At 39.7% G+C, this 23,195-nt stretch overlaps 1 protein-coding gene across 6 annotated transcripts in view; it reads left to right on the forward strand.

The window, feature by feature from the left end:
* Nucleotides 1-967: 967 nt before the first annotated feature.
* The window catches only part of BBX (BBX high mobility group box domain containing), a 317,543-nt gene continuing 295,315 nt past the window's right edge, over nucleotides 968-23,195 (forward strand). For 5 of the 6 annotated variants that reach the window (XM_045286176.1, XM_045286175.1, XM_045286179.1 and 2 more), the window contains exon 1: nucleotides 968-1,031. The gene's annotated coding sequence lies outside the window, so the exon portion shown is untranslated. The remainder of the gene's footprint in view (nucleotides 1,032-23,195) is intronic. The other variant, XM_045286177.1, reaches the window with a different exon arrangement.

Below are 23,195 nucleotides of genomic sequence, written 5' to 3' on the forward strand. Positions count from 1 at the left end.
GGGAGGAGGGGAAGGAGGAGGAGGAAGAGGAGGGAGGCGTTCTCTGCCCAGACCGCCGCCAGTTCTAGCGGGCATGGGGACACCCCACTCGTTGCTCCTCCGCTAGGGAAAGGTGTTTAGCCGACTTTTACTCCTGGAGCGTGGGATTGGCACTTCATTTTTCCCCTCCCTCTGCCCCCCTCTTTCCCAAAGCAAGATGGACTCTTATTCCCTTTCTCTTTCTCCCTCTGCCTCAGTCTGTGTCTTGTCAGCCTTTCAGATCGACATTTTGTACTAAGATGCAAACTTGATGGTGACCAGCAAGCAACAAAGCCAGGGCGGGATCCTGGCTTCCCCCAGCCGGACCTCGCAGACCTGGTGGCCCGGCACTTGCCGCGGGGGGACTCTGGCGACTGTGTTTTCCGTGGGTTCCGATCTCCAGCCTCGGGCATGGGACCGGCGCCGGGCGTTCGGGTGACGGCTTTGGCCGCCCAGGGCTGCAGAGCTGAGGGCTGCATTACCTGGACCCGCTGGCACTGCCTTTCCACTTGCCGCCGGCTCCTGGGCACGGAGGAGGAGGAGGAGGAGGCTCGGGCTGCTATCTATCGCTCTGATTTTGCTACTGGTGTATTCGCCCCGGGGGCGGTGATCACTTGGCAAGTTAATGGATAATCCAGGTGTAGATTTTGCGTTTTCAGAGTGGATCAACTTTCTGATTTGTATATACTGGGAGTAGGGAGCAAGGGTGCTGGAGACGCCCTGGAATGTCAGCCAGGCTGCCCACCAGCCTCTACCCATTGAGTACAGGAAGCTTCTTTGCCTTTTCCTGCACCCACGTTCTTGCTGGGTGGTGAGAATGAGGTGGGGAGGGCTTGATGGGAAACTGAACTCCTAGGTTTCGGAGTTCTTCCTTCATAGGTGCTACAAGACGAGGACCCTTGTAAAGCCCTACCATACTGATGATGTACCTTTATTTGATACTTTATAGGTCACTATCATATGACAAAGGCTTTGCTGCAGTTCATCGCCTCCCGTGCCATTTGTCTTCCTGAGTAAGTATGCAAACTCTTTGTTTAGGGAAGCTGGATTGTTATTGGTAACGGCATAAGGGTCCTTGTTCACACAAGAAGGTGCTGTATTGGGGGTTGCCACAGCCCTGAAGTCGCCCTCACAGCAGAAGTCAATGGATGATTCTGAATATTTAGAATTCAGCATTGGGTTCTAAGTTCACTTTGTGCTTATCTGCAAGTAAATGTCACTTGGAAACTTATTGTTAAATAAGGATGTTAATCGATAATGTATTTTTGCATTTTTACAGATTAGAAGGTCTAGGCAATATAAGAATTTGCATTTTCACCCCATATATACTGAATCAGAATCTATAGTTTACTGAGACTTTCAGTAGTTTACTGGGAATCTTACAGATTCCCAAACAATCTTTATATATCTCCATGCTGTGTACCCACACACACATCTTTGTATAAAGATCACCTGAGGATCTTCTTAAACTGTAGATTCTGACTCAGAGTCCACCGTTTCCATTTCTCAGGTAGGATGGGGTGGGGGGAGTAGGGGGTTGGGAGATGTGAACTAGAATGAACCGGTTGGAGGCTCAGAAATGTTGCCAATGGGTGGAGCAAATTATTAAAAACCCAAAGAAGCGTGGTGCAAAAGACCTCTTGAATTGTAGTGCCTGGCACTTAATTACTCTCACCCAGATTTCCTTCTTTGGGTAAACTGTATTGCCTGTGATGGTTACTTTTGGGGTGAGGAAAGGAAGATTGGATAGTGTAGTACATATGACACTTAATGTTGTAGCTTGATTCAGAAGACAAATACCCATGTCCAAATTGATCATAATTTTCTTCAAAATTTGATATCTGGAGAAATTAGGAACATTTTAATAGTCTGAATATATGTGAGAAGAGCAAGTGTAGTGATCTCAGCGATCACTTGCTAAGTGCCATTTTCTGATGTTACCCCCACCCTACCAGTGGAGAAATGGGTAAGATCTGTGTGAACAGCAAGTGTCTGAAAAGTGTGCTTTGGAGATGTAAAACTTTCAATGAAAATTTTAGAGGGTTTTGAAGCAATATGGTGAACCCAAACTGCAGCAAACCCACTTCCAAGGTTGCCCCTCCATTGTGAGGCACACACTAGGTCCTTTGAGGTTGCTGCTAAATTAAGAAAGCTAGTTGTACTAATTTTTATAAATTGGATCTGGTGCTGTGTAATATTAACGAAGATGAATGTTACACTTAGTGAAAATGAAAGAAAACCCAAGCACTTTGTCTATTTTGGTTTGCCTAGATAAGGTTCTCATTACTAACACATCGTATTGATGTTGAAGAGGAATTGAGTTTGAAGATTAGTCTGCGTGGTAGTTTCTACCCCTTGGGCCGCCATGAGTCAGAGTGGACTTGAGTCAACTATCAACAGCAACGTACAGTTGCAAACTGTGTTTTTGCATTTGTGGGGACTTTAGATGATCTTTGTAATATAAGGTTTGATCATTTTGGAATGTCAGTATAACATTATTTAAGATAATTATTTCATTCAGTTGGTGGTGATTTCATAATACACCACCAACGGGCCAATTAGAGTAGCCAGAATGGCATGGTTTTGTACACATGAAGTTCATGTACACTAAAACATGTTGAGTGAGACTTCTTTCACAACTTGTTTGGAAAAGAAGTTTTTCAGTTTTGAACATATGGTAAGAGTATTTCAAATGCATTCCTGATTACTACGGAACACCACATTTATACATGTGAGGCACATTATTTTGTTCACTGAAGCAAACTTAAGCTAGTTCTTTCCCCATGGAAATATATTTGACCGCTTCAGAAATTAATATGGGAATTACTAATTTCCACAATAGAAGTGATCCGATGAGCTCTTAGATTTATTTGAGATACCAAGTAACTTTTTATTAAAAATAATATCTTCAAGAAGAGCCTCTGTCTTTGAAGTGAGAGTAGTAACTTTTATAGGTGTGAAACTTGTTAGAACAAGCTAGAAAAATCACGCAGACAATGAATTACCTGTTGTTTGCATCTAAAGTGTATTTATCAGATTTTTGGTTAATTATCAAAATAAGAATGCAGTTTAGAAAGGCTTTGCTTCTACATCATAAAAAGTTTCCAAACTTTATGTTTTATATATCTCTGTGAAGTTCTGAATCAGAAATTTTCATTTCATTTTTAATGCTCGTTATTGAAAAGGGGAATCATTCATCTGTACTGTTTCTTTGTATTATACTGTGGAAGTTTTAGGACAATTCTAACAGAGATTGACAGGTACTAAAAAAATAAGCTATCTTGAGAAGTTTTAAAAAATCCGTCTTGAGCTCTTGAAATTCATATTCTGCTGGGATACCCCCTTGCCCTAAGTTTCAGCTTTAAGAGATTGCAACCTGTCTCTGCTTTTAGCCTAATTTGAGAAGTGTGCAGCATCTCTGACCTCATAGCCCTGATCTTCATGTTTAATCCGTTGAAATAGATTTGCTTAGACTTTGAATTTAGACGGAGCTTTATGTGAAAACTAAGGTCAACGTAAAGTATAATTTGCTTTTGCACTCATTAGTAATGATTTAGTAAAAGAACAATTGGTCTTAAATTAATGACCGCATAACTCATGAAAAGTGAATCTTATGAATAGCAATCACTTCTGCATTGGGAATCTTTAATAGAATTAATAAAGTTTTCATTTCTCAACTCCATTAACATTTTTTTGAAAATACCGTAGTCTCATTACAGATAGGTATGTTTTTGCTACAGTAAAAGACGTCCTAGAAACTATTATAGCTCCTCTAAAAGTACACAAAATGCTTACAAGTGCGATACTTAATGTGTTCTAAACAAATGTAAAGATTTCAGACTAAGCAGTTATCACTGACGTTGATTTTGCAGTTTGAAGGCCACTGCCTTAAAACAAACATTTTACAACTCAGAGCACCTTTTAAAAACAAGTCTGCATGGCAAAAACCTCTTTTAATCAGTCAGATCCCTCCTCTCATTACGAAGTGACTACAAACCCAGCCCTGGCAACACGCTCCGAGCTCACCGCTTCATCTCTCTCACCGCACAGCCCACGTGAGGAAGCCGAGGAGCCTTCAGGCTGCATGTTGGGACACACTGCTCTGAAGGTAGTGAGTCGACAGAGGCTAAAGGCTGAATGGCTTCTTCCAGCTGCAGACTCCATGACCATAATTCAGTCGGCAGCTTGAAGTACCTTAGGGCCGTCCGTCATCACCTACTGTGCCGAATTGTAGAGATTTCTATATTTTAAGTCATACCTGAGGAAAGACTTCACTCAACTTCACTCAACATTCACATGTGTTCATCGTATCCCTTAGAAGGCAATTACAGTTCCTCGAAATGCCAGTAATTCATTTAAAATCTGCAAAGAGATACCCAGAAAATCATCGTGTATTAATAGGGAATGATTTTTTTTTTTTTCTTTCAAAGAAAAAGATAAGGGTAGAACCAAAATAAGAACCCATTACATGAGGGAGATGTATAGAATTCTATCTGAAAGTACGTACAAGGGGGCTTGAAAAGGATGGGGAAAATGCTATTAACTTTTAAATCCATTTGTCCACGAACTTTTTGGTGCACCTTCATGTCAGAGTAAAAGGAGGGTGAATAAAAAGAGGTACTACACACCATGAAATGTGTACTACACACCCAACCAAAAATCAAATGCATGGCCATACAACCAAATAGAACTGCCCATCGGGTTTCCAAGGCTGTAAATCTTTATGAAAGCCATCTGCCACATTCTTTGAAACTGCTGCTGGTTTTGAACCACCGCCCTTTGCCTAAGCAGCCAAGTGCTTTAACCACGGTGCCACCAGGGCTCCTAAACATTGACACACATACCCAAATAAACCTTTAATAATTTAATGTACAGGAGTCAGCTCAAAGATCTAGAGCAGTGGTTCTAAACCTGTGGGTTGCGACCCCTTTTGGGGTTGAATGACCCTTTCACAGGGGTCGCCTGATTCATAAAAGTAGCAAAATTATAGTTATGAAGTGGCAACGAAAATAATTTTATGGTTGGAGGGTCACCGCAACACGAGGAACTGTATTAAAGGGTCATGGCGTTAGGAAGGTTGAGAACCACTGATCTAGCTCATAGGTTCATAAACTTATTTGGTCTCTTCCCCCCTTAGAAAAAAACCACTCAGCGCACACATCCCCCGACAGTTAAGAACTGTTGTACTGTAGCCTGTGATCCAGGGTAAAGTATAGTTGTCTGCTCCTATAGCCCCTCTGGATCATACCAGCACCCCCAGGGGCCATTCTCACCCACGTTGGGAACCACTGATTTAGATTGTGAAATAACGTTAGAGAGGGACTTTCATAAAATATAAAATAATCAGAATGAATAGGATCTTCTGACATTTTCAGAGAATAAGATCAAAAGCACTGTAAAATGTTGATTAAGCAATTAAATCAATAGTCAGACAGGGCCCTCAGAAGGAAAAAGGCCGAGGAGCAGACCAGACCCTCCAGCGATGAGAAAGCTACCACCCTACGAGGGACGCACAAGGTTGGGTGTTCTTGTGAAAAGAGTAAATTAGAGGTTGATAACTTAATCAGAAGAGAAATGAGAATGAGGTTAGACAGAGTTTAAAGCAGCTCTAGTTCTCGCATGGTTTTGACTGAAATCTGTGGTAAGATTTACTTTTTATGGCTTGTATTGCATATAAAAAATGGAATCCGTAGTCTCTCGAACAGTACTGGGAGCATTACTAGGGTGTGCTGCTAACAATGAGAGAGAGAGAGAAGCCCTGGATGTCATTCCTGAAGTTTATTTCATGAATTCTAACTTAGACATCACCAGCCTAGGGTGTGCTGCTAACAATGAGAGAGAGAGAGAGAGAGAAAGGGAGAGAGAGAGAGGGAGAAGCCCTGGATGTCATTCCTGAAGTTTATTTCATGAATTCTAACTTCGACATCACCAGCCTAGGGTGTGCTGCTAACAATGAGGTCCTCCGGCCCTTTCTCAGACCCTCTGAATCAGTGTGTCTGAGGTGGAGCTCTGGAATCTCCATTTTAACAAGGACTGCAAGGGATTCTAGACAAGTAGTGGCCCTCTGACACACTTTGAGTAAGTCTGCTATAAGGATTAAAGATTGGTTAAAGATTGAGTGAAAGTCACTGGTTGAATATGGGGAAAGAATTCATCGATTGCTATGATCCCAACCCGCTTCAAGACTCTGTGGCTCTGTTTCCGTTACATGTTCGCATTGCTGCAAGGGCCCTCATCCCTTATTGATACTCCTATAGTAGCAACTGGGTACTATGAAGAACCAGAGGCCTTATAGCTAAAGAGAGGTGAGTTCCATTCCTGTCACCTGTTACCTGACAGCTGCAGGTCTTCGAGTATGTCACCAAGTATCTCTTACGCGTCAATTATCTATATGTGAAATGGTATATTCATGGTTATCCCGCAAGAGTGTATGCGGATAACATAAGCGAATACTGCATGTAATGTCCCTCATCCACAACTGCCACTTAATGCATGGTTTCTACTTTATAGTTCTCAACTTGTGTTTGGAGTTCCTTGAAACTCAGCCTTTTAACTCCCGTTCTTTTATTTATTTATTTTTAACAGCAATTTTCAGGACACACTGACGCGTTTTTGACTTGAAGTGAAATGTTTGACAAATAATTTGTTACTTATAGCTATAGTAAGACTAGCCGGAAGAACAAAAGCAAAAAGTTAAGACATACCCACAGTCCTTCCTCAGGTTTGGGGACTGGCTTTTGACGTCAAACTGAAAATCAGAGTGACGGAAGAAGAGCTCTTTCGTGTTTTAAAGTCGGTAGTTGACACGACTGGGCTTTTCTCTGGTTTTTTTGCTACATCTTAGAATGGCATAGGAGATCAGTTCTCAAACTTTTTTCCCCACCACAGCACATTTGTCATGGGATGCACAGTCATGGGATGTTACGATCTCTCTGATTATATACACAGATAAATTATGCTGTGGGTTCTGTAGGTAGTTCACAGTGTGATGATGTTACTTTTTTCCCTACCAAGAAAACATATCAGAACACAAGTTAGACTGATGTAACTCTAAGTATTTGTGGATATATGTATATATATAACATAGTTTTCAAACGTTGGTACTTTAACTAGTACTAAATACTGTGGTTCAGAACTGATTAAAATTCACCTGTGTGTCAAGGCACGAATATTGAGAAGCCTTGCCTACATCTGCAGTGCTTTATTGCACAAAGTAGCCATTTAAGTAAATAACAGAAGGGTGAATTAAGACTATGAAGTACCAGGGAATTTCAGAAAGTTTGTAGAAAATGGAATTAAAAGAAACAATTGGAATTTTTCCAAGAATTGTTTTTGAAGCACCCCATCATTTATCGATGTGTTTCCCCAACCCTTGAAATCTCAAGCCTTCTTAAAACCAAAAGCTAAGGAAAATGCAGCTTAAAGACAAATGTTTGACAAATAATGTTATTACCGGTAATAGAAATAATAAAACAAACCCGAAGCAAAAACCTCAAGCAAATATAAAAGAAGCACAGAATATACTCAAACGCATAATGCCACCAACTTAGAATTAATATTTAATACTATCAACATTCAGCCAAATTAATGTGAAAAATTAAAATTAAGCAACTATTTTTTCCAACATCCCATTCTTCTTGCCCCTCATCTCCTGGTAACCACAAATCTTTGGTCTTGACAGATTTGCTATTTCATATAAGTGGGGTCATAAATACTTGTCATTTGTGTCTGACTTACTTCATTTTAGCATAATGTTCTTGAGATTCTTCCATGTGGTGGCAAGTATCAGAACTTCATTTCTCATGATAACCGAATAATATATTCCTTTGGATGAATATACCACCATCATCCATCAATGAGCTGGAATGAAGTTATTTTTGTATTTCCAGATTTTTAAGCTTATGTTTACTGTGAGCATATCCCCATTTGCTGAACTTTTAATTTGTCATACTTTTTGATCTCTTATAAATTAATAAATATTTTTGAATTTTCATGTGCAGTGTTATTGGATCATACTGAATCTTTTATTCAAGCAACTCTGAAAAAACAAGTTTTATATTTCCCCGAAGAGTTTGGCATCAAAACTTTCTTGGTGCAAAACCTAACCTTAACTGTCATGGGATTGTTTAAAGTAGTTTTAAAGCCTGTTTAGAAAGAATATTAATAGATTTTTCTGTAGAAATAGGCATGTGTTTGGTTCTAGAGACCCTGTGCAGTGAAAAGGATTATGCATTCCATTGCTCACTGAAAGCTTGGAGGGTCGAGCCCACCCAGAGGACCTTAGAAGAAAGGTCTGCCAGTCTACTTCTAGGAATGCAGTCATGGACAACCTTAGGGGGCACAGTTCTCTCCTTGACATACACAGGCTTACCTTGAGTCAGAATTATTCCAAGCTGGTGTTGTTGGGTTAAAGCCTTAGATCTGGCGAGGAATTTTATGTAATATATGCTACAGGTACCATTTTTCATTTTCAAAAGTCCACACTAATAAGGATCTTGAAGTAAACTGGACCTAGGGCAGTGGTTCTCAACCCGTGGGTCCCCCGATTCATAACAGTAGCAAAATTATAGTTATGAAGTAGCAACGAAAATAATTTTATGGTTGGGGGTGTCACCACAACATGAGGAACTATATTAAAGTGTTGCAGCATTAGGAGGGTCGAGAACCACTGACCTTAGGGGTTTTAAATAAAGGACTGTTAACGTACTGTATTAACTTCCTCAGTCCACAGAGTAAAACTATCTTGTATTAACACAATGAAAATCTAGTCAGTAGTTTTGATCACTGGTCATCTGACCATTTTTAGTGCGTAGTCGTCTGGTGAATCACAGAAGGATTTGTAACATCATACATATTAACATAGTCAAGCTGTGTGCATCTGTTGAAACTGTGGCTCCCAAATTAGGGTGTAAGGCATGACAAGTTATAAAGACAGGTAAGTAAAATGGGAATAGTTAACATATTTATACCTTTTCTTTTAAGTTGATAGAAGGAAGGTGCTTGGATAGGAAAAACTAACACAAAAAAGCAAACAAATAAAAAAGTTTAGTTAATTCATGTTTAAATGTATCCATATTCCATTTTGACATTGTTGTTCCATATTGATTGTCATAGATAGTTTTATTAAGCAAAATACACACTGAAATCTATTTAGCATTGAAATCTCTACCATGTTGAAAGTTTCTGAAATGATACAATGGTGAATGGAATTGAGGCAATTTTCATTATGGTTTACTGACATAGTGGCTTCTTGAATGGAATATATATACATGAGGGGGTACCCAAAAAACCTAGACTTGCTCTGGGCGGAGCAGAGCTTTAGTTGTACATGTTTTCCAGCTAGGCGAGCATCGAGCAACTTGCTCTGAGGTACTGCACCCAGTGGCATTGCCTGGGAAGGTTCTCTCTGGTCACAGTGATTTTTTTTGTAAAAGCAGTTTCTCTTGAACCTCTTTTTTTTGTGATGGTCAATTTAAGCAGCGTGCAGCTGTGAAATGTTTCCTGCTCTAGAAAAATGCTGCAGAAACTGTTGTGATGTTGAACACAGCTTATAAGGACAGCGTTATGGGAAAAACTCAAGTGTATGACTAGTGTTCTCATTTCAAAAAAGGTGAAATGTCAATTAATGACAAACCTTGTTCTGGATGTCCATCAACTTCCCAAACAGATGAAAATGTTGACCCTTAGTGTGTCTGGAGTTTGTTCTAACAGGTCAGACTGTTACTCAGGTTTTTTATTTAGAGGTTTTGAAAAGGTTGCGTAACTGTGTACGACAAAAAAAAGAAAAAAAACCTGCGGCAACTGTGTGCTACCACAACAATGCACCTGCTCATGCAGCCATCTCAGGGTGCCAGTATTGATCAAAAAAGAGCATGCCTCTCTTGCCCCACACCCTTTGCTTACCTTACCCCACTCCGTGCAACTTCTTTTTGTTTCTGCAAAAGAAGAGGGACATGATGGCATAGAAGGGGTGAATTATAAAATGAAGGAGGTGCTTGTTGTCAGCCATCCAAACAGATGAGTTTGGAAAAAAAAAACGTTTCCAAGAATGGAATCGCAGATTTGACAAATGTATTAAGTGTAATGGAGAGTACTTTGAAGGTGATAAGGTTGTTTTGTAAAAATTTAAATACATTGCTTTGGGGGGAAAATTTCCAGTTTTTTTGGGTTCCCTTTGCGTATGCGCATGTGTCTGTATACACACACACACACACACACACACAAACACACTTATAGCCTTATCACTATTTTTACTTTGTAGATAGAAATGTGCAAGCAATCATGTAATAATATTTATTCTCTTCTCATGTGATAATGCCTTTGGTTATGCTTGTTTCTAAGGCATCTCGGTATTTTTATTTTCAATAATTACTGATGGGATACTACATGAGGACCTTGCCTTTTACTTAAACTTCATATAAAAATACCACAGGAAAAAAAAATACCACAGAAAAATGAAAGGTGGTTGTGAAGAAGAGACTGTTGATAGTCTGGGAATAGAATCATAGTTTTAAGACTTAAGTCAGATTTCATTTGGTATATAGGCTAAAACTTACATACCGAAGATCAATCTCCTTCATTATTCATCAATCTGACTGCATCCTTTGGTGTTGAAAAGTCACAGATTGAGTAATTCAACGGTAGTGGTATTAGCAATGCTGATTCTTTATAAAAATGCATTTTTTTCTTCCCGTTTTTGGATGCCTCTCAAAACCCACCCAAGTGTAGGGTTCTCCTAGACTTCAAGAGAACGTGATGGAGCACAGAACACAAACGAGACAGGTGTTCTCTGACTCCAGCTGCCAAACTTGGATTGCGTTTTGACTTGCTAGTCTCTCCTCTACCCCTCCCAACCCCCCACTGCGATCTCTGTTCTGTTTGTCCATTATCATATTCATTAATATGCATTGGTGATACTGCATACATATGTTTGAAGAATATTCAACTTTTTACTTTTATTTGATTTTAATTCATTTGTAATGTTTACGTCCTTCCAGTTCTTATCACCACATACCTGAATAGAAATAAGTGTCCAGTAGTTAGGGATTTTGAGGAACCTTCAAGAGGAAGGCAAAATAAAATCACCAGTTGTTTTTATGCATGAAATTGAAGTAAACCCCTTGTGTTAGGTACATATTTGTTGTTAGGGTGATAGAACGGCCACACAGTTTAATAGACATTTTAGGGAAAGTTCAATGCAGGCTTTAGAAGAATTTTCCAAATCATGTATTTTACACTGGGAAGAAGGAAGGCACAACTTTTACTTTTAATATTTTGATTACGTTTCTGATGAGAGGCAGCCCTATTTTAATGACAAGGAAAGTAAGTCCCAGGTTAAGTAACTTGTCCACGGTCATACGGTGAGTGAGATGGCAGTGCCAAGCATAGAATGCTTGTCTGCAGTGCCACCATCCCCTGGGACTTTTTCTATATTTACCTGCATTAGGGCTACATTCCAGAATGTTAGAAATGAAAGGGTTGGGGTGACTTTCAGTTAAGAATTCACCCCAATTTTGATTTCTTCCCAAAGAGAACTCTCTTCGTTTTGCTGTGATAGATTTGGAGTTCTGTTACTCTCTGGCTGTAGAGGAGACCAGATCTTTGAGCCTGGGCCTGTTGCAGGTTCCCTTTCAGATCTTTCATACACGAAAGAAGCCCAACACTTAGCTTGCAAATTGATGTTTACCCAGCTTCCCCCCCCCCTAGTTATATAGGAATGTGTAATAGAAACCTCTATTACTTTTAATGATGAGATTTTCTGTTCCCTTGAAGATGTACAGTCTCCAAAACCCACAGGGGCAGTTCTACTCTGTCTTCTACGGTCACTGTGATTTGCAATTGACTGGATGACAATCAGTGTGGTTTGGTATTACTTCAAATATTTATTAATTACTCTGACACATCAGTAGAAATCACTCCTTTGTGGGGAGTTGAGTTTTCTTAGCTGACTGTTCTGTGATGTTTTGTACTTTTAATGCTTAATCAGTGACTATATTTTTTCTAAAATACTTTATTACCTAAATGGTCTTATAAAATTCTTGGCCTTCCCAGACTGATGATCAAGCATGAATTATAGAGTCCGTTGAAAGTTCAAACTTAAAAGTTTGTAAGTGGCTTGGGTACTTTTTATTTGTTTTCCCAACTAAACTTATTTCTGCTGCAATAAATAGAAGCCATTCTATAAACTGAGCATTTGTATCGAGTAGCAAACCATTTAGAAAATACAAAGTAACATGTTGCTTTCTCTGTACTAAATGTTCTGCTGAAATGAAATTCTTTTATCTTTGCAAATTCAGCAATGTCAGAGCCTAATTCAGATACAGAAGATGAAAAATACCATTCTTTGTTTTTATTTTGCTTTAAATGGTCTTTCTTTCCCTATTCCACTAAGCATGTAAGTAGGGAGTGTATCTATTCTGGCCAAGTGGCTCTTATGGATGATGCTCTTACTGAGATTTAAATTCTTGTGTTGCGTTAGCCAAATCGAATATTTCACCTATGACGTTAGACTTTAATTTGTTGTGTGTCTATCCCTTAAACAACTTCTAAACTGCTCTCATTCAGTTAGGTTAATTCATGGAATTAGTTTATGCACTAGGACATTTGAAACTTTCCTTTCAACTTGCATTTTTGAGTCATATACAAAAGATATTTTCTAACAAAACAGTTTTGTCAAGTATTGGTGTGATTTTGGTAGCCGATCATTAACTCATCATTCACAGGTCAACCTGCTTACATCATGTTGGTGCTCTTAGAGAGTGAGAAGATAAAAAGAAAAACAGGACACACTCTGTCTCCAAAAAAAAAATGTTTTACGTCGCAGGAATATGCCAGATGTAAATATCTGTCATAGGCGTCCTTCTGTGTTAATTGTGCTAAAAGAATATAAAAATAGTGCTTGAATAATTATTGGTGGAAAAACTAGGTAAGTCCAGTATAGGCACTGGGAATTGAAATGCTGTCCATGACCAGAGAGTGAATGTGGGTGGGGACATTCTTGTTGTAGAACTGTGTTTGGCCTAATTGTCATCGAACAGAAAACCAAACACTATCATCGAGTGGATTCTGACTCATAATGATCCTCAAGGAGAAATGCTCCTGTGGGTTTTCAAAACTAAATATTTATGGGTTTAGAAAGCCTCATCTTTCTCCCTCAGAGTGGTTGTTGGCCCTTTGCTTGCCATTTGGGCTGTTAAATGAATTTGACCCAAGGCCTAGAGTGGATTTAAAATTTTTGTATTGCTGCTATTGCCATAGGAGGAGTCTGATGGTATAGTGGGTGATACTTTGGGCCGCTAACCACAAAGACAGCTGTTCGGAACCACCAGCCGCTCCCGGGAGAAAGGTGAGGCTTTCTACTCCAGTAGAGAGTCTCACAGAGGCAGCTCTACTCCGCCTTCTAATAGGGTCACTGTAAGTCAGAATCTGCTTGATGTCGTTGAGTTTATTGACATAGCAAAATATACACCAATTCAACGGTTTTTACATGTGGAATTCAGTGACATTATTTCTAGTTCTGCACTGTTCTCACTTGCTTTGTCTGAGTCATTTCTCCACCAGTTGCTCTTGTCATTTCCACCCATATAGATAGATCTTGACAGAGAAGGCATTCTTTATCAGTTAAGGTAGACCAATACTTGGTTTTTGGAAGATTTTAGTGTATATTTTCCGTTTAAAGATTATCGCAGGGCAGTAATTTGAAGGATTCATCCAGCATCCTCCAGAAAGTCTATTGGAATTTGACATTCTGTTCTGCGTTTCCCCTCTTTTAAATAAGATTCCTTTATAGAATCTTGGATCAAAACATTCTCTAATGGTAGCCAGGCCCCATTTAACTGTTTTGTTCTTAGGGCCTAAGGAGACAGTTCATGGAGGCAATTAACCACACATCCTTATCTTCCATTGGGGTGGATTGAAAAATCAGCCTTGTAACCCTACGTTGTCCTTATTTAGATGTTAGTGCATTGTTGCACCTTTTGATTTATTTTAAAGGCCACAGACTTTTTAGGGGGGTAAACATTTGCATTTATATTAAATTATATGATTTATATTTTATTCAAGTGTTTTGGACATCCTTTTTGTTTACTACTATTAATGTCACAATCTGTAAGACAACATGATTGAACAGAAGGGAAATGTTTGACTATATCTCAAGAAAGAGGATTCCCAGTATACCAGATTATGTTAAAAACATATTTAATAGAATAATGAGTTTGATCTAGACATTCAGAGAAGTCTGTCCCAAGCACATGCCAATAAAAGAACTATAAACTAATACAGCCAACGCTTTTGCTTAAATAAATGATACTCAGACCAAACTCACTCTCAACGAGTCAATGCTGACCCCTAGTGACCCCACAGGACAGGGTAGAACTGTCCCTTTGGGTTTCAAGATTTTAAATCTTAGGAGACACCTAGCCCAAGTATTAGGTATAACATGGGATTCTTAAGAAGGAGAAGATGTGTTTTGTCTATGCATGAGAGATTATGGATTACAAATTATGCTCCGTGTGCCCAATAAGTAGTTTTCCGGGTGCTTTCAGCATGTACTTTCAGCTTGGACTTCCCTCGTGGTTAAGTAAGCCCGGGCACGGAGGACAGCAGCCAGGTCTCCTTTAGGCTCAGCCGTCTAGGACAGGTCTGTGGATTCTTTTGACTTCGTTCAAGCCATCAATGGGCTTCTTGGGATGAGGGCTTTTAGGTGGATTGAAAATTACGCATTTTCATGCAGTTTTATTTGTGTCCGGTCGCTTCTGGACACCAGCCCAGTTTAGATTAAACTTTGTTTCTAAAATAGTGTGCTCAGCGTTCCAGATGCCAGCCTTGGGTACTTTAATAACAAACAAATACATTCATCAGTGAAATCATAAAAGAACTAGAAGGTAGTCTGGGAAAGTATTTCTTAATAAGCTCACAGCATTGAGGATGATCCTACTGTGTAAATTAAAGCCACAGAGAACAGAGACACAAGGAGTGCTAGCTTGTGGGTCTTCCGCCTCTTCCCAAACTCAACACTTCTCGCCATCGAGTCGATTCTAACTCAGAGCAACCCTATGTAGGACAGGGTGGAGCTACTCCTGAGTGTTTCTGAGCCTGCACCTCTTTCTGGGATCAGAAAGCCCCATCTTTCTCCCGTGGAGCCCCTGGTAATTTCACGCAGCTAACTTTGCAGTCAGCAGCCCAGTGCCACCACACCAAGAGGCTTTCTTTCGGATCTCATTCCGAGATACTGTCTTTGTGGTAATGAACTTCTATAAATGGTTTGCACAGGGTCATGCCTTCTAATCCTGTACAATACATACTTAGTCGTCCTAGAGGATATGTATAGATTGGTTATAAGGTTAGGGTTTTCTTATATTTTAATGATTTTCTCTATATTATTAAATACATACTTTGTTCTATTTCTAGACATAAGTTTCCATAACTGGAGAAGTCCTGGGGACAGAGTTCACATGTAGGCACAGAGAGATAGGCATGTGATGACCTGGTCTCATTTACAGTCATGAGTTTGCTGTATTTAAGGAGATAAAAACAAACAACAACAATAAACTGTCATCATGAGTCAGTTGCTGGGAAGTGAGTTTTATTTTAGTTTTTTCTTTGACCATATATGTCCATCTAACTAGATAGCTTTGAAATACAACTAGATAGCTTTCAAATCTGTTTTACAGCTCTGAAGAATTAGGGTGATCTTCCTTCTTAAGTAGATGTTTGTGTGAAAAAGCTTAGATTTCCCCCCACCCCTTCCCAGAAAGGAGATATGTATTCTTATGGACATAACTTTAGAATGTTTCACGTTTCTAATTCATCTTCAATTGTCAGTGAGGTTGAAGATTGAACTTTTACTATTTCCAGGTTCTTGAATTAATCCTTGATCTGTAGTGTGCGCATAGGTTAGTTGCATAAAAAGACACAATACTCATCGTTTTATGAAGACAGTCTGTGGTGAAGCAAATAATTTCCTTCACCACTTGTTATATCCACTTGAGAATTCTGGATTTCATATATTAGATTGTTTATTTTGTGCAACACATATTTACACATACCCACAAAGATGCATGAGGTATAAAGATATAGATGGCTTTGGAATTCTGGGAGGTGTTGAATAAAAAGGTAAACCATTGAGGTTATTTCTAGTATAGTAATGACATCTACAAGAAATGTCAAGTAGAAAGTAAAAGGTGATATGAATAATATCCATGAACTACAAGGAGGGTGGATATAGGGCAATAAGGGATGGTTATGGAAGGGAAATTGGGAAGGATTTGAACTTTGGTCACATAGCGTAATGTTTAGATATGCTTGCACAAGGTTTACTTAATCTATGGCGAGGAAAAGGGATTAGTGGAGGGTGAAGGCTAACATTGCCTGGACCAAATATCTTACCTGAAATGATCATATAATCCAGTGACTTCCAGGCTTTTAAAATGCCAAACCCTACCCATGAAAGCATTTTGAGTATGTACCCCAATATACATACATTTATATGTAAATTCCATTTACTGGGATATTAGTATAATATATACATATTTCAGAAACAAAAGATCACACCAATGTGAAAGCTAATTCTAATATTTTCTTCTCTCCTACTTTAGCGAGTTTTCTTGTACACATTCTTGGTGTGAAAGCACTGCTTTAGGAAACTCTGGTTAAAATTGGGCAGTGTCACACCAGGCTCAGGTAAGGTCCAGGAGATCAGAGACTCTGCTCTGATTACTGCTGTAGCCTCAGCACTTATCCCGTGGCAATGACTGGAGGATGAATTCATAGACTTGGGTGCAGAGGTACAGGATCAAGGTTCCAGCAGAAGACATAGATCCCTGGACAGGAAAAGGTGAGGGCCAGGCGAGTCTCTAAAATACGGAGATAGACTAACTCCAGATAGAGTCCCTAGGGGTTAGATTAGTGGCAAGAACATTCCTGATGAATGGTTTTGCTGATCTCAGTCTATAAAGGCTAAACTTCTTAAGCATAATATCTGGATCATACTCATCTTTGTACTCTGCCGAGGATACTGTATAGTAAGTGTCCGATTAATCTTGGAGGAACCATGGTAACAGAGTGGATTATGTGTTGGACTGGTAACCCTGAGGGCAGCAGTTCAAAACCACCAGCCGCTCTATGAAAGAAGGATGAGGCTTTGTATTCCCATAAAAAGTTAACAGTCTTGGAAACCCACAGAGGCAGTTCTTCCTTGTCTGAAAGGACCGCTATGAGTCAGCGTCTACTCAGTGGCAGTGAGTGATTAACCTGAGTTGAATTGCTCAGTTTTATACTGTGTACTGAGTGGGCATGGGCAGCCCTGTGCCTACAAGACTGGATCAGCATCCAGCTCAGTGAATGCATCCTTATTGATTGAAGCAAGCCAGTCATTCTGGGATTGCTGCATGTGCAGATGCATTGTTATGTCCTGGCAGGGTTGTCCCTAAGGAGGTGCTGGAGTGACCACAGCTGCCATGTTCCAGCTATTTGTTTACAGGTTATTATTAACTTACTTCCACTAACATATTATCAATGGAGAATGTAGAGTCAATCATTGAATTATTGAATATGCTCTTGTCAAATTCTCCTTTCACCACAAAGCTGAGAAATTACAATTAAGGCTGACAATAATAAATAAGGTAGTTTGCATTTCTCTCTCCTTTTTGAAATTTTCATATTTGGACTTCCTCTTTAAAGGGTGATAAAATTCTAGTTTGTGGTCTGAAACCTACCATGCATTTCACTGAGCAGTTCTCAAAGTTGGGAGGAAAAAGCCTTTCCTCCTTCCCTGAGACACTGCAGCGTTAACAGACTCCTTCAGAGGCTGGCTGGGTACAGCATTTTGGTTCTGGCTTTGGTCAAGAAATGCTCCCCTTCCCTCCCCCCTCTCATGCACCCACACCCACAACACATGCACCTCTCACAGTTCCATCTCATTTAGGAGATGCTTATTTAAAGCTGTTCCGTATTTGCACAACTAATAAATCACTGCTTTAATGTGCATTTCTGATGTCTTACAGTAAACACAGGAAGTTCCTCTTGACTCTTTAGAAAGACAGTTTACCAAGCTTTCCAGAGCTGATGAAAAATTTTCTTCAGAGATCCATTCTGCATCTTTAAATAAAGACCTAAACGGTTAAAGGCTGCTTTGCTCTCAGCCTGTAATAGTCATTAAGTTATCCAATCCTTGTTTATTACAAAGCTGTCACCCCTACAGGGACAGTAGTACTATCGCACATCTGTTACTGCACTTTAAAATTTACACTGTGATTTCACTGCCATCTTGTTTGCTCCTTACAGCTGCCTTGAGGTAAATAGTAGGGTGTCATTCACATTTTACAGATGATGAAAAAGGTTAAAGGTTGTGAAGTACTTTGACCCAGGTCGCTGAGCCTGCAGGCCCCCCTGAGACCAGACCTAGGTATTCTGGCACCTAGTCTAGAGGACTGCCTCTGGTACAACCAGAAACTCAGCCCTTTGCCATCCAGTTGATCTGGACTCATAGAGACCGTATATAGGGCTTCAGGGACTATTGATCCTTACAAGAGCAGGCAGCCTCATCCATCTCTTGTTGAGCGGCTGGTAGGTTTGAACCACCAACTGTGGTTAGCAGCCCGATGGATATCGTGTCCGAGGACTTCTTCTCAAATTTTCTTTCAATCAGGCTTTGGTTTTTCCCTTTATTTTGAACCCAATCATTTATTATAAGTACCTTAAGTATCAGTGATATAGACATTACAAGTACCTAATTATTCATGCCCAGCCCCACAAATTATTAATGAAATGGGCCTGAAATTCCTGGTTTATTTGTGCATTGAAGTGAGTGTGCTAAAATCATGTGGCATGTCCATTGGAGTTACCTTTACAGCTTGTGATAGGAAGAAAGTAAATGTGTCCAGACTATGCATTGACAGAATGTGCTGTAAAGTCTGTATTAGGGTTTTAAGTGAGATTTGGATTATGTAATGGCACTGTTTTATTTTCCTATGAAACCTATTTCTGAAACTGAAAATTAGTTGGATCATATGGTTTTATGTCTTGGTATCTGAATACGGTGTATGAATTCATTTTTCAGAACACAACTATATTGTATGTTCTCATCAGCTAACGTGTTTTCAATGAAGTAAAGGCACAGGCTAAAGTTTTTTTCTGTTTATATTTACAAGCCAGTTTTATTTGTTGTTTTGAGGAAAAAGGAGGTCCATAGGCCATATGGAAACCCTGGTGATGTGTTGGTTACAGATGGGCCTGCTAATTACAAGGTCAGCATTTCGAAACCATCAGCTGCTTCACGGGAGAAAGATGAGTAGCTTTTATTCCAATAAAGGGTTATCGTCTCAGAAAGCAGGGGCAGTTCTATCTTTTCCTGTAGGGTCATGCTGAGTTGGAATAGTGCGTTTGGTTTAGATTGAATTAATATGCTACATATATTAGGATTGTTTCTAAAAGTTCCCAAAGAGTAAAGAGGTTTATCTATACTACAGTATTTGAACTCTTTTTATTTCAAAGGTTAACGTTTAAACAAAAGCAAAGTTTATATTTTGAATATTTATTTCTATAGGTTCTCTGTGACTTAATTTTTATAGTTTATATTTGATGACCTATACCAACTGTGCAGCCTATTGTAATATTAATGGGTAAAAAAAGAGGTTTTCTGAAACATTGCAAGTTGAAGAAAAGCCAGAGCATGTCTTTATTGAAGAGAGTAGATAGAGAGGAAAGTGTTTAGAAACTTTGAATTCTCTTTTCCTTATTTTGGCTTTTTCTTTAAAGTGGAGTATGAAAATACAAGCCAAGAATTCCTCCTCACCCTCCGTTTTTGAGCAGTTATGTAAAATCTGCATCCAAGTTTTTTTTTCTGCTTTCCACCACACAGCAAACTCGACAAGGTAGGGATCATTGTCTGTATTTGAGTTGCAGGAACTGAGTCTCGGAGGCTAGGCAGTTTGCCCAAGGTCATTCTTCCAGTAGGTGGTGGAGCTGAGATTCCATCCCAGCTCCTTTGGTCTATGAATTCCACGGTCTTACTCCCTTACTATGTTTCTATTGTGCTGCTTCCTCATGGCATTCACACCTGTCTGTAGTGCCGTGGTTTTGATGTGATATAATTTATCCCTTTAATATGTTGGAACCAAGGTCTAATTGAAAGAGCCAGGACCCCAGCCATGTGAGTGACAGAAGACCCTGGTGTGGTATTTCACTGTAGAAGTCTCCTTAAGCCCCAAATGATCCAGAAAACCTTTCTAGCCAATTGATGGCGCCATCTTCACACCAGAAATCTGTGTCCAACTTGTTGTTTGCAACGGGTGTAAAAGACAAGGAACTAAATATGATGTACTATTTGAATAAAATAAGTACTAGAATAAAACGAGTTAACATTGAAATCACCGTGAATTTTTTCCCCACAGTGTAACATAATTTTGGTAGCTAAAAGATAGCAAATTGAAACATGCCTTTGGTCTAGATACCTGTGTCCTGTGAAAACAGAACAAGAGTTTGCAGAAACAATAATGCATTGTTAAATGGCATACCAGTTTATCAAATGTTCTTAGGAGGAACCATCCCAGTCAATAGCAACCCCATCCAAATCTTAAGAAAAAAGATTCATTCAAGTTACTCTAGGACCCTTCAATTTTGTTCTGGCTGTGAATGTAGAAAGTGCTCATAGTTGCTGATCTGAGAAAAAAGTTTGTAAACCACAGCAAGAGTTGGGGTTGTTGAAAGAGTGATTTAGCAGATTTGTATGCTAGACACCTCATGATAGGCTTCAGAAACCGCTATAGATGGTCACAGATTTAAGACTGGATTCTGTTCGGATCACCGCTTAATAAGTTGGCTTGAACTTAAATAAAATCTCTCTCACTCTCTTTAAAAGATTTCATTACTATTGCCCTTTATGACCAGTATCTTTATACATATTTGTGCTTCGGAGTTGGCATGAGAATTGATAACATTATTAAATTACACCCCGTAGCACTGCATGTAGTACATATTAATAACCGTAAGATGTGGGTGGTAAGGCAGGTCACCCAAAAAACCTAGCAGTCCTAAGTGCACTTCATTGTAGCTCAAATACATTGTAAGTCAGGGACCACAGACCTTGTCACCATGTCTGAATCCACTTAACATTATGGATCAAAATTAAGACCCTCCACCATGACACATTCAAGGCTGATCGTTTTGTCAGCTTCATTTGGGAGAAATGCATTACTGCTCGGAAGGGCAGTGGGGGAGGCTTGCTAAGTGTGCCTGAACAGCTCTGCTGCTGGGTGTGCACGTGGGGCGGGGCGTAACCAAATTCAAGCTTCAAACTTCATAGAAGAAGGGAAGGTGCTAGCCTATTCTGCTTCCTATGTAAATTAGAAAGGCACTTCTTTCTTGAGACACCCCCCCTCCCCTAAATGTTGGGAAATTGTCTTAATGAATCGAGCTCCTTAGAACAAGACACTAGTGTGGTGTTTCATAGTAAATGCATAGATTTGTGCTGTGCTAGGTTAGGCGTGGGGCTGCTAACTGCAAAGTTAGATAGTCAAATCCACTGGCCACTCTTGGGGAGAGAGAGGAATGGTCAGCTCCCCTAAAGATTAAGTTTCTGAACTTCTATATAGGGTTGTAATGAATTGGAGTCAACTCAATGGCAGTGGGTTTTTTGCGTGGGTACGCTGTCTATGGAGCTTTCATAGCCCACGGGTTAAGCACTCAGCTGTTAGCCAGAGGTCAGCAGTTCAAATCCCCCAGATGCTCTGCCAGAGGAAGATGAGGCAGTCTGCTTCTGTAAGGATTACAGAAACCCTGTAATGCAGTTCTCTGTTCTATAATGACACACACTCAGAATCCACCTCAGTGGCAGTGCTTCTTTCTTTCATTCTTTGATTTACACGGCGCCCCCCTCTGGTTGTGCAGTTGCATGACAAGACCGTGCATGCAGTTTTATCTAGGACAAACGTCTTTAGACATCAGGTACTAACTCATCTACAAATCGGTAAATGTAATTCTCCAGAAGAAAATATTTAAGTGAATTCATTATTTTTAAAACTGTAAACATAAAATCTATTGAGAGAAGAGATTGTGAAGGAAGACCTTTCTTTACCTCTGCGGTGTACTGACAAAGCGCTCTACATTCTATTACACATCTCTTGGACCAACCAATTTAATATATCTTCAAATTCACTCTGTCTTTTAGAGTTCTGATTAAAGGAGAAAATTTCCTGACCTTTACAAAGGAGCTTTCCTTTATTAGACGGGTGCAGTAATAGAATGCGAAATAATTTTAAGCATCCACCCTTTTGAAAAAAATCCATCATTAAAAGTTAATTGTCACATCACATAAGTGCAACTTGATGGGACTTTTAACACACCCAAAATTGGCAACCTGTGATGAGGAAAGTATGCTTTGCTAGGACCCGAGTTTTAAAAAAAGGAAAAGAAAAGAATGAAAGGAAGAACGAGTCCTTTATAAATCTTAAGTGACAGCTAGTTGGGAATAAAAGCTTTTAATTTGTGTGTGTGTGTGTGTGTGTGTGTGTTGCGGACGGGGTGGAGCATGGTGATAGCAGATCAGTACCTTACATCACTAGGAAGATGGAAGTACCTTACATCAGTACCTTACATCAGTAGGAAGATGCTTTCAGAATATTGCTGGTCTGTTGTTGCTTGGGCAATGGAAAATTTAGAGGTTAAATCTCCTAAAGTTTTAGATAGATAAGAATGACTTCATTATTTTTCTGTTCCATGGAATTCTTTCTTAAGAGGAGTAATAATGACCTTTTTCACTCTTCTATGAGGAATGACAATTGGTGGGGGATGCAGCGGGAGTCCATTATCCTATTTGTGGCTTGGGTCGTCTGCAAGCTCCCCTGGTGGCCTTTGGGTCTCCGCTCAGTAGGCAGTGATGATGCATTAAATAGTTAAAACCACAGTTGTTGTGCTGGGCCTTTCATTCAGCTCAGGAAGTGATTGTAAAACACAGGGCTCTCCACAAAGATCCCACCAGTCCCCTCTCACCAGTTCCCCTCACAGTTGAGTAGAAAGGGCAGTGAAGTGTTGCTGGTTTGTAAAAAGGCCAGTGCTTGTTTACAGTAGCTCAAAGGTGCTAATTGTTTCTGGTAGGAACATTACACATGAAACCTCAAAGTAATCCTTAACCCTTTATTTTTATTTATGTCCCGTTGCTGGGCACCAGTTTTCCCACGCTG

This window comes from Echinops telfairi, unplaced genomic scaffold (assembly GCF_000313985.2).
Source record: "Echinops telfairi isolate 266 unplaced genomic scaffold, ASM31398v2 ScPeMD7_6;HRSCAF=24_0, whole genome shotgun sequence".
Lineage (NCBI taxonomy): Eukaryota > Metazoa > Chordata > Mammalia > Afrosoricida > Tenrecidae > Echinops > Echinops telfairi.